Source organism: Cuculus canorus, chromosome 4 (genome assembly GCF_017976375.1).
Source record: "Cuculus canorus isolate bCucCan1 chromosome 4, bCucCan1.pri, whole genome shotgun sequence".
NCBI classification, from domain to species: Eukaryota; Metazoa; Chordata; class Aves; order Cuculiformes; family Cuculidae; genus Cuculus; species Cuculus canorus.
The window spans coordinates 28,484,233-28,496,387 of record NC_071404.1 but is presented as its reverse complement, the minus strand read 5'-3'; the positions used below and the strand labels follow the sequence as shown (position 1 = coordinate 28,496,387).

The following is a 12,155-nucleotide window of genomic DNA, read 5'->3' as shown; positions in this document are numbered from 1 at the left end:
GCTGAAAATATGTATCTGAGTTGGATGACTGTCCTCTGTTCTGGGCAGTTCAGTAAAGCCTGTGTCTATCTCTGTGTGGTCCAGCTTGGTACTATGGATCGGAGAGGTGGATTTGGGAACTTGCAACAGAGAAACAAGTTAGGTTTGCCAGGAAAAGCAAGCTGGAATGATGGCTGATATACAAGAGTTGTTCCCTGTCTGCCAAGGGCGACTGCGGGAGTTGACTCTTGGGCATGGGAAGGCCAAACACATTTGCATTCACAGCCCCTCTTCCAAGGCAAAGGAGGCCATCAACTGGGCTGCCCCATTTCAATTCTTAAGGTGAAAATCCTATGCAATATTAAGCAAATGCAGGAAAAAGGAAAAAAAGAAAGGCTGCAGTGTGCCAGGATATGTGGAACCTGGGTGAACACTTTCTTGGCACTCCTGCTTTTCCTCATTCACATTTCTCTTATCAGCGGATGTATGAATGAGTACCACTCTGCCACATGTAGGGTATAACTTCATATATGCTCAAGTAGGTCACAACTGAGTTTCCTGTCAGGGAGTGTTTTGCTCAGCCCTCTGCCTGTTACAGGCTGTGATCTGATTAAACCATAAGAATACTTTAGATCTAGACCTTGTTTCCACTTGAATGTGGGGCAGAAAAAACAGGCTTTGGGTGGTACAGGAAGCGGGGTTCTTCCTTCCAAGGTCTGGGCAGGTCAGTGGGACCTTGCCCTCCCAGAGGGCACACTGTCCCCTGTCGTGACCAATTCCTGGGGTTATTAAACAAAATAATACCTTCCTCTGCCCCTGATTCAGGGTAGCTACATAACTCGCCATCAGACCCAGATGGTAATTGTCCTTCAGCTTTAGCTGAACATAGTATCCCCTGTAACTCTGTCTTAGGGGGCCCTGTGCAAAAACCATTTTATCAGGTTCCCTTTACTAGTTTACAGACTAGGCGAGATAACCACAGTACATCAATTCTTAATGTATTCAGGGTTGCTGCTTGTCCTGTGAATTACAGGATGTCCTATATCACAGGCTCAAGCTCCATATCCTGGCAGAAAGAATAAGTATGTGTGTGGTGTCCCTCCTTCCCCCCAATTACAGGCATCTCTTCCCAGCTGAAGTTGTGAACCACAGCCATTCCCAGCACCACAGTGGGAGGAGGAGGGAGGGAGCCTGTCCCACGACAGGTTGCATGACCTAGTTCAGGAGTTGTGCTCTTAACACATAAACTAAGTTGATCTGAATGAACTGGTTTTTCTGTCCTGTGAGAGATCCTTCAGACTGGTATCTTAAATGTACTTCGGGATCTTTTGGAAATAAAAATGCTACCTAAACTATTCATCAAAGATGTTTAGAAGAACCTTTTTTAACATGAAGAGATCTAACACTCAGGTGTTAGGAGTGGCCGGTTCAGTACTGCCAGTGCAACTTCACTGAAGCTCACTTACGTGTAATGCATGATGAGGTATCTTTATTTACATGACCACACATAGTTTTCTTTTCCCATTAGACTACTGCTTCATTCAGACCATTGCTGGTCCAGCTGTTTTTGGTTTGCTTTGTCTTGGTAGGCTGTGAGGACTAACTCCAGTGCCAAAGACTGGCACCAGGATTGCAGCTTAGGTGACCTCTTGTCCATGCTCAGTGGTGCTTGAATGAAGCGGGTTTCGTTGTTGAGAGGAGGCATATTTACAGCACTGATGTGTCATACGAACTGTGAGGGTCACCTTCCCCATAAGGAAGGTGAGTTTGGGAGAATGACATGGTAAAAAACTGTGAGATGTGAGGGCAGAGATTGGCCATAGGGCTGTGGTCCCTGTCAGGGGCTGCAGGCAGCTCCTCCACCCTTGCAGAGGCTCTCCCTTCCCACCAAGACACTCTCTCAAAACATGAAGGGGGTTACAGCTGCCTGTTTAAAAAATAAAGTCATGGCCATGTAACAAATTTTCCTCAATTATGTTTAGTTGCCTTTCTGAATCTCTTCTTTCTGAAACTAACTCTGAAAACCAGCATGAAGTGGGCACTCCCCATAAAACCTGAGAACTATACACAGAGGACTATTTTATCTTATCTTTGTAGTTTCTTAACTTTACTACTTGTAAGTTTTACCTCAATGGGACTGGTTTGTGGCAGTCCAACTTTTGGTGATGCCCCTTCTACAATATCCTTACGCCTCACTGTAAATAACCAGAGTGGAATAAGGTACTATCAAATATTAATGGCTATATTGCATGTTGTCTCAAAGAGAGTTTAAGCTGAATGCTGCTCATTAAGGTGATAAATGTCTTCTGACACCTTACGAATGCTCTCATTTGCTGTTTAGCTTGCAACGGTTGAAACACCCTGACATCTGAGAACTGATATCAAGGGAAGCAGCGATAACAAGTCACTTTGCTAGAAATGCTGGCTACCTTGCAGGAGTGAGAGGAAAGGGAAACCATGACACCACGGCACTGCCTCGGTTGTGTTTGCATTCAGATTCAGTGAGAATTTTTCCCCTGAATTAATACTTGTATTTTGATATGAGTGAAACTAAAGTCCTTTGGTGTTCCTTCTTGCTTAGGCTGCACTGTATGTGAAGAAGAAATTCTTCAAGGTCAAAGCCTGGATTTTCGATCTTGTATGTGGAGACTATTAGTAAGCACATGAAATGCAAGTAAAAGTGTTACCAGTTTAACAGAAATCTGCAAATAATTTTTGGGTAGAACTCTGGGGGATCTGCCTCAGTAACTTCAGGACAACAGGCTTCACTCTTCTAGTGTCTTTCCAGAAAGTTCCCAGCAGTGTGGATTTTACTTAAAGAGGTTTCTGTCTGTTTTTTAATTTTTAATCCCTATCATAATATGTGTGGTTCAAGCACAGAGCAGCACAGAAATGGAAAGGCTTTGCTAGCTGATTAAAGAAAATGAAAGCTGCTCTATGTACAGTCCTTCAAGTAGTATGGTAGCTAGACATGCACAAAGCATGACAATGTAAAATTCTATCTGGTAGCATTACTTCTACAGTTTTGAGTTCAATCGAGTGGTAGTTCTTGAATGAAGAGCTGTTTCATCCCATCTTAGTGAAGCGAGGTTGTGGTATGATGGGAAGGGAATTTTGACTTTCATTTACATGAAATTTTCTTTGTAACCTATCCAGCATAAAAGGGTAAGAGAGTCTGGAATCAGAAGATAAGGACGCTGACCTTCCCAATGCCACTGCTTTGGTATGCAGAGCCCTGAATTGCCAGATGTGGGAACACTGGTGCGAGATCTGAAATGTAAACAGTCATTCATTCTGTGTCCAATCTCTTGTGCTTTTTTTGTAGCAGAGGGGACGTATCCTGGTGAAAAGGATGCAGGGGAAACTTGACAACAGTAACTTGCAATATTTCCTGTTCCCCACTTGTTGCCTTGTTTTTTTTTTCTCATGCACAGGGGGCAGTTTTGACCTGTAACTTTAGATGTATCATCACTGTATGAGAGAGGTTTGGGGCTAGTTGGTCACCAGGTGGGTGCAAAAAAGTAGTGGTTATCAAGTGGCCTTGTAATATTACCTCAAAATAAAGGCTTTGAGGGGAAATACACCCATTAGTCAAAATGGATGCCAACATGTGGGTTGTGGCTAGTAGTTCATCATCTGAGTCAACTTCCCAGCTTTGTCTTCAGCTGAAATTCTCCTGTTTATTATTGAAATATTTCTTAACTATATAGCTTCTTCACGGTCAAGCAGGTGTTTGTTTCTGTCTATATTTAAACCCAATTATTACTATAAGTGCATGTTTTTCTTATTAATAGCCCTATTAATGAATGTGTTTAAACATAATGTGGTTTCTGGTATATTTGATTTGAATGATACAGTCATTATAATGGAAAAGAACCCATGTTATGCAAGTTTTGAGTGTGTATTGCTAGCATCTTTCCACATAGCATATGGTTACCTGGGCTATGTTTTTTGCATGCCTAATTTTGTTAAAAAGCGTAATACTGGTGTACAGATGGAATTACTCCTGGTGGAGGCTACAGGGCATGCAGGAGTCATACTTCATCTCCTGCTCACAAACTTCTTAAACTCCTGCCTTGGACAACCTAACAAGTCAGTGAAACTTCAGTATTGGACTTCAGATTTGCAGCTTACTGCTAAGATGTTCCTCATAGACTAGCTGAAAAGCAACTAAAAGCCTAACTAAAAAGAGGATGCAATTTTATTAAGCTTATTCTCTTTGTAGAGAGAATAGTAGGTTTTGTGTCTACAATGGGCTGTTCTCAAAACTGCTATTCCTATGGAGCAGGCGTAAAGTTGGCTCACATCTGTTCTACAAATATGATGTAAAAGGGTGGATTCTTGATAAGATACCAGAATGGTCATGATTTTAGCAGTATAGAGAGTAGGCTGCGGTCTTCCAACAACCCAGGAAAAAGTAACAGCACATTCTGGAGCTGGTTGAGGGCCATCTCATCTGATTCTGTTGAACTGGTGTTACTATAAAAGCAAAACAATACAGCAGCCATCATTTCATTCTAACCTAGTTAGTGCTTATCTAGAAGTACATTTTTCTTCTCTTCTTAGGCTGCATGCCTAAGAGTCATAGAATCATAGAGTGTTTGGGTTGAAAGGGATGTTAAAGATCATGAGTTCCAATGCTCCCGCAGTGGTCAGAGACACCTCCCGGTAAACCAAGGCCCCATCCAGCCTAGCCCTGAGCACTTCTATGAAGAGGGAATCCACAAATTCCCTGGCCAACCTATTCCAGTTCTAGTACCTCACCACCCTCATCATGAAGAAATTCTTCCTTATGTCTAATCTAAATCTCCCCCTTCCAACTTAAAGCCATTCCCCTTTGTCCTATCACTACATGCCCTTGTAAAAGGTCCCTCGCCAACTTTCTTTAGACACTCCAAGGTTTCCTTGGAGCCTTTTCTTCTCCAGTCTGAACAACCCCAATGCTCTTAGTCTGTCCTCATACTGGAAATGCTCCAGCCCTCTGATCGTCTTTGTAGCCCTCCTCTGGACCCGTTCCAACAGTTCCATATCCTTCTGAACACAGTACTCCAGGTGGGGTCTCACGAGAGTGGAATAGAGGAGCAGAATCACCTCCCTCGACCTGCTGGCAACACTTCTTTTGATGCAGCCCAGGATATGGCTGGCCGCCTGGGCTGCGAGCACACGTTGCCGACTCATGTTGAGATTCTCATCAGTCAGCAAGCCCAAGTCCTTCTCTGAAGGGCTACTCACAATCACATTGTTCTCCATCCTCTATTGAAACTGCAAAATGCCCTGACCCCGATGTAGGACCTTGCACTTGGTCTTGTTGAACCTCATGAAGTTCACACACATCCACTTTTGCATCTTGTCTCCATTGACTTGCTGAGGGAACTTGATTTCCCTCTCAATATCATCAATGAAAATATTAAAAAAGTACTGACCCCTGAGAGAAAGATGTTGTAAGGGACTGTGTCAAAGGCTTTAAGGAAGTCCAGTTAGATTATATCCATCCTTTTACCATGTCCACTGATGTGGTCGCCCCATCACAGAAAGCCACTATGTTGGTCAGGCAGGACTTACCCTTGGTGAAGCCATGCTGGCTGTCTTGAATCACCTCCCTTTCCTCCGTGTGCTTTAGCATAACCAACTACTTTTTTTTTTGCAATTTTTCTGTGATGCTGAGAATTCTTTGCAGCTCTTCCCAGCCTTGTGCTTACTTTCATGATCACATGGTCCTTAATTGGGAGGCAGCCAATGTACACGGGTCTGGACGCATTTTCCCACAAGCTGTGCCTTTGCACTTAGGCTCAGGGCTGTATGTGCAGCAGTCATTCTGCAGAAGAAGCAATGTTTAATGGTGCAAATGTAGGGTAGTGCTGATACTGCTTTTCTGCTGTCAGGAGCCAAGCCAGGACTTCTGTGACTTCAGCTGTACCATGTAGACGTACCAGCAGCAATTTGCCATGGCAGTCCTTTGGTGTAGAGAAGAGGCAGCCTCTTGGGAGTATTTCAGATTTGCTTATTGCTGGCAAAGTTATGTTCAGGCCAGAAAAGCTTTTCTTCGGACATTGATTGAGTTTCCTTCGTAGCTTTTAAGATGGTTGCAGGTAATGAATGAGAAGACTGCGTGTTGTGTGTATGTGTTGACATAGTACTGTAGGAGATTTGTTCTGGCTCCAGAAGAATAGACTTGAGACCAGAGAAGAGATGGTTTTGGATGGTTAATAGGTGGCTTATTTCTACCATTCTCTACTTTAAGAGGTTTGTCAGCCCAATGGTGCATATCAAGGCTGTGAGCACATGCAAATTAGTGTGAGGTTGGTGTCATCGTATTGATATCAGTTACTTGGCATGTATGCTGGCAGAAAGAGTTAAATTGTCGGAGAACAAGTAGTTGTTTAGGGGAAAAAGTTCATCTTGGAGTGTTTGGAAAGAGAAGTAACTGAGGAAGTATTAGTCATTCATTGTGCATAAAGCAAGTCATAGTTTATATGTATTACAGGATTTTAGTTAGACCATGTTAAGAAAGTCTTGAATACTGAAATAAATTTAGCTTACTTGTGATGTAATACATCATGTGCTCACCTGAGATTGTATAACATTTGGAAAAATAAATTCAAATTACGAAGAAACTGAATTAAAATTACTTCTTCACTGTAATGAAAGAGAAGGATAGCCTCAGGCACTTTTTGACTCCCTTTCTTTCTTTTTTCTTCCCTATAGGCTTAATTTGCTTTTCTTATATTTGCAGTTTATGTACATTAGCAATTGACCTCATACTTAATGGTTGAACTTCTAATTTAGTAGAATATTTATTTTCCAGACCTCTAAATCTCCAGCCTACTGGAGAAGTAGGAAGGTCTTTTGCACAAGCTTCACCTGTTTCCTTTGCCAATCTGGTCTTTGTGTGTTTCTTTAGTAAGTGGATGTTAACTGTATTTCTTCACGTCTTATCAGCAGGGTTTTTTATGAAGAAGCCTGAGGCAGCATTTCTGCTTTGCCAGTGTCCACCCAATGGCTCGGTCTATGTAGAAGGGAAGTAAATGGACTTTGCTCTGAGCTTCTGTTCCTCTAGATCAATGCCTTACTGGTTTTGAAGTAGTTCTTCTGTTTTTGTCTCTAACCTTACTTTGAAAATATTTGCCAGAACAAAGAGAACTGTCTTCTCCTGAAGGTACATATATCTACACAAGAAGAATCACTATATCACATACCACCTCCCGGTTCAGACCCTGGCCACCTATTTCTGTTCATGCTTTACCTCTTTACCTCTTCTCTGTCAGCTAAGAGCCAGCTATACTTATGCAAGTAAACCAAATTCTTCACCAGACGTTTATGCAGCACAAGTGAAAAAGCAAATCCCTTCATGATCTGCCTCATCTGGCCAGCTGCAGACAAACTCCTCACAGCATCTTAAAGTCCTGGTGATGGCACCACAGCTGATAAGAGCTGCTGTATGTCAGCAGAAAGTTAAGTTCGCTGTTTTCATAGATGGTATTTAGAAATAGAAATGAACCTCAGCAACTAAGCTTGGATCCAGGAAAATCTGCTGTGTTCCTTTTCAGGGTTAATATAAAATATTAATGCATAAAAATATTAGTGCATAAAAATATTAGTGAGATCCTTATCAGAACAGTGTGGATGAGGCTTCGTGGAAATGGCAACAAGTGCCAGACCAGGCAATGTATGTCGTTAGTGATTGCATCCTCAGTCAGCTGTTTAAATTCATTGCTGTGATGGTACTGCTTGCCTCATTCAAAAATCAGAAATCAACCCTCACAAAAAGCAAGTGAAGTCATTTCTTTCTTTTTTTCTTTTTTAAAATTGTGTTGTCTAATTTTAATCTTTCTTTGTCTGAATCAAATGTGTGATAATTCAAATACAGCTTATTTTCTCACGTGATTTTGGTGGCTGTTGCAGGAGGTTTTGTCAGAAGGCCCAGCTGGGGTAAGTTTATCTTACTGTAAAAGTTTGGTCTGCCTATGCTCTAAAGCCACCAAATATGCAAAGCTCTCACCTGGAAGCTGTGTGGATGCAGTAAACCCTGCTGATGAACAGCATATTTAGATATGCTGATGAACAGCATATGGCTTCTGGTGAGCCCAAAACCACAGTCTCTCGGTAGGAGAGGTCAGTTTTTTCTGCAGTGGTTGAGTTTACAAATGATGTGAAGGCATGTACGTATCCTTCTTCTGTATCCAAACGCATCATTGGAAGGGGTAAGAACCCACTTTCCTGCTCTTTCAGTTTCTGCCCAAGGTGTTCTGGGCACTTTGGCTCTACTTCTCATTTGTGATAATTGATGAGTTGATGGTCCAGTTTGGTGTGATGAAACTTCTTGAGTACCTATGTTATAATGCTAAAAGGAAACATTTGTTTTTTGTAGAGCATAGTGAGCCTGTTTCTGAAGAATTTTGGAGAATGCGTGCTGGTTGCAACGAAAGGCTCCTCCTGCACGTGTACGTGATTAGCTTTCAGTTGTACAGAGGATATTTTGCAACATCATGTGGTTATCTTGGAGAATCTTTAGTCAAAGCATTAGCACTGAGATACGCCTTAATCTGTTTACTTTTTAACCTTAATTTAGAGCAGACAAATATGAGTTTTCTTTTCACAGGGTCTGATTATACATTAAATTAGCTAGTTACTCTGACTTCCAAACAGAAACTGGGGATTTGCGAACCTTGGGGTATAATTTTGAAATCTATTCAAAAGTGGCCCCCCAAATCACATTTCTGTCGGGTCGAAAAAAACAAAAAAAAAAACACCAAACCACAGCTTGCATTTGATAGAAGTAGTTTCTCAGTCTGCTGTTATTAAAAATAGAAAGAAAAAAAAAAAGAGGAAAAAGTATTTTCTCCTTCTCCTTTTTCTGGCATATGATACATTTGATATATAATTAGAGTATTTTCCCCCTCAATTCCAATTTTAAAATTATGACAGATATTATGCTAGAGTATATTTTTCTGTATTTCTATTTCCGTGAAATTTACCATTTGAATAGGGATTAATAAGAATTATCTTTTATTCAATTGCTTTTTATTTTTTTTGAGTTTGAATCTGCAACATTAGATGTGGGGCAAAAAATCTTTTCTACTGTTTGAAACACAAAAGCAGATTTTGCAATCCTTGCTTACACTGAGTAGTAATTATTCAAATAAGCCTGTGCTGGATACTTATATTAAGTAACTATTCACATGTAACTTAGTATGTAGTTTCATGATAAAGCAACAGCAGCTTCAGCAGAAAAAACAGGGTAAGGAGTTCTTCATTTCTTCTTCCTTCTGTGCTGTTTTTACCCAGAGCTGCAGGATGCTGCCTGTTCACTTACTCCACTGCAGCCGTTTGCAGGGACACACAAACTTGATCAGCAAATCTATGTCAATTCATTAAAAAAAAATGTTATGTATATATAAATTCTAGAAGAGTTTGAGTCAGATTTGAGTCAGAATTACTGGGTACCACCTCTGTACTTAAAATTGACAATTTTAGTTCTTTATTTAAAATTTTACTAGAGCTTCCACTCAACTTTCATCAGTTTGTTCAGCTGTTTGCATGCTTACTGACTGGTTTACATTGGCTAATTTTTTCAATAAGCAAATGCAGTCCAGGAGCTGGGAGATGGAACCAGGAGGATACATGGGTGTCGCAACTGCTGGGGATACCTCATTACTTCACGCCTCAGTTTCCCCAAGTGAAAACCAGGAAAGACGGCATGCATAAGCAGTTCTGTCCCCGAATGAAAACTTACTTTGTATACTCTGACCGATACTGACTTAGTGGATGTATCTTTAACAGTTGTTTTAGTTTGCTTTGAGGAAAGTGTGTGGTCATGGCCATGCAGGTGTGTATTTGTATAATGTGAGGATAGATCAGTGAGAGTTGAGGTGCGCTTTTTGGTACTTAAAATTGAGAATGTTTTCCCACCCTAAAGAAAGCTAAAAACCTGCGTACTCAGCTTTCAGTCGTAATTCTGAGTATGCAGGGTCTCTGCAAATTAGATCATATTTGTTTTCATGTAACTAAGGTTGGCAGGGAACAGGGCAGGTTCTTGGCAGGAGATGCTGTGAAAAGTTTAGATGGGTGGCAGCTCGAAACTCCCACAGCTGTTGGGAACAAGATAACAATGCGTCATGCAACCAGCTTCATGTCCTGAGGGGTGATCTGGGAACAATGGAATATTTGGCAGGGAGAAGTGCAGAAAAGTTCTAAAACTATACTGAAGAAAAACTAGTGATGTATGGATTTGATTAAGAGGTAAGGGTGCCTCTCAATGAAATATTGCAGTTTTGGAAAGGTGAGGGTTCGATTGTTCTGAGCCTTATTCATGGAAACAGAAATGTGCCTAGAGCTGTTGGCTTGGAAAATACCCAAACAAAACAGGTTTCTGTGGCCAAATGTAGATTCCAAGGCTGATCTTCTGACCTGAGAAACTGGTTCTATTCTGCAGAGATCTCCATAGCAGTGCAGCAGCCAGGTACTGACATTGGCCAATCACGTTATTGAAGTTCTTATTTTTTTAATGCTGATTTTGTCAAAGGGCTTTTTGTTTTGTTTCTTGTATAATGTTAGTGTGACAAAGGAGGAAGTGGTAGGGAAATGAAATATTGTAGCATTATCAGTATGGAGAGTTGAAATCATAATTAATTTTGAATCCTTCTTGTGCTCTGTATTGGAGCACTCTGGGGATCTCTGAGATAATTTCTAAAATGGATAAGAATTATATTTTTCTTAAGTGCAAAAAGATAATTTGTACTATAGAGAAGAGAAGGATTGTTTTGAGTGGGAGTGGATGAAGTGGGAACCCTTATAGTTTTGTGCACATTATGCTGGTCTAGAAGTTAATACTGACTTTCAATTCTTTGAACAATGTTTGTTTTTTCAGTTCATGGTAGTATCCTTCCTTCTGCAATTACCTTTAAGGTCGCAAATTTATTTTCAGAAGGGCAATAAAACATAATTGGGCAGCTTTAGTAATTAAAGAATGCGTTCAAAACAATTACTAATTAAAAAAAGATCTTCCTTTTTCCCAGGAATGCAATGTGACAGATGACCAAAAATATATATGCATGTACATGCATCAGAGGAAGAGCTAAAACAAAATGAGATTATTTATAATAATCATTGCTTCCAATCTTATTATAGTCTTTCACTTATACATCCAGACATGGTCTTATTTTGTGGTGCCATGTATACCATAGACTAAATTTTTTTTAGCATATGCAGAGATGTAGCTTGAAAGGAAAAGTCTGAAAACAGTGAACAACAACACCTAGCTGTGTGAAATGACAGGAGAGTGGGATACCAGAGCTTAGTTAGCCAAAACAAGGAGTGAAAAGAGACTAGACTGGAACGCAAAGGCTGTCATTTCATGTACTGTCACAACACATAATGATATGTTTGGGCGCAAAGCAGAAGGAGAGGCACAAAAGTGAACTTGTTTACATTTAGTTTTATTTAAAATCTTTACTTTTATAACATATTGTTGTGCTTTGGCTTTTTGAGCTTCTCTGAACGACATTGTGAAATGGGAATGTTTTGTCCATGTTGAAGTTTTGTTCCCTGCAGAGAAAAATGTACAAACATTTCCCCAGTGAATTTTGAAATACTCTAGGTAGTAAATAGGTGCATAAATTAAGCCCTGTGTGGTGAAAAAATATATTTTTTATAGGTTGGGGTGAAATTTCCTACTCATACAGTACTTCAGTACTTACCTAGGACTTGGGCTTGGATTGTTCCACCATGCCCTCCAAACATACACATACCTGAGAAGATATTTGGAGTCACTGGTACTTCAGCAAATGCTGCTGTACCTTCTTCATGCCGTGACTTCAGCTGACAGCTGCAGGGCTCTAGCGCAAGCTCCAGCTGAGGTCTGTGCCTGCAGCATGCCTGGCTTCGGAGCTGGCTTGAGGTGATGCAGCTGGCAGGTCTAGCACAAAGCTAGCAAAGACAAAGGTAATGGGGGAAGAAAGGTTTCTGAAACAGCTTCTTCACAACCTGTCCCATACCTTTCATACCTGCCTCTGTACCACTCCATATGTTAAATCCGTGCAGGCAGCAGTCTGTGCTACATGATGAAATGTCTGGTTGAGTCCCTTCCCTGGCTCCCTTCCCAGCCAAGTGGGAGGAACACTCACACCCATGCAAGGCAGGGTTGCATGGCAGGGTGGCAGCAAGTGAATGGGGAGGCA

General features: G+C 41.0%; 1 protein-coding gene across 5 annotated transcripts in view; it reads left to right on the top strand.

The window, feature by feature from the left end:
- The window catches only part of TEC (tec protein tyrosine kinase), a 51,119-nt gene that overhangs the window by 4,044 nt on the left and 34,920 nt on the right, over positions 1-12,155 (top strand). The window contains exon 1 of one of the 5 annotated variants that reach the window (XM_054064508.1): positions 8,404-8,420. The exons of 3 other annotated variants lie outside the window; for them this stretch is intronic. The gene's annotated coding sequence lies outside the window, so the exon portion shown is untranslated. Of the gene's footprint in view, positions 1-8,403; positions 8,421-9,201; positions 9,218-12,155 lie in introns of those variants that run through there. One more of the 5 variants, XM_054064509.1, reaches the window with a different exon arrangement.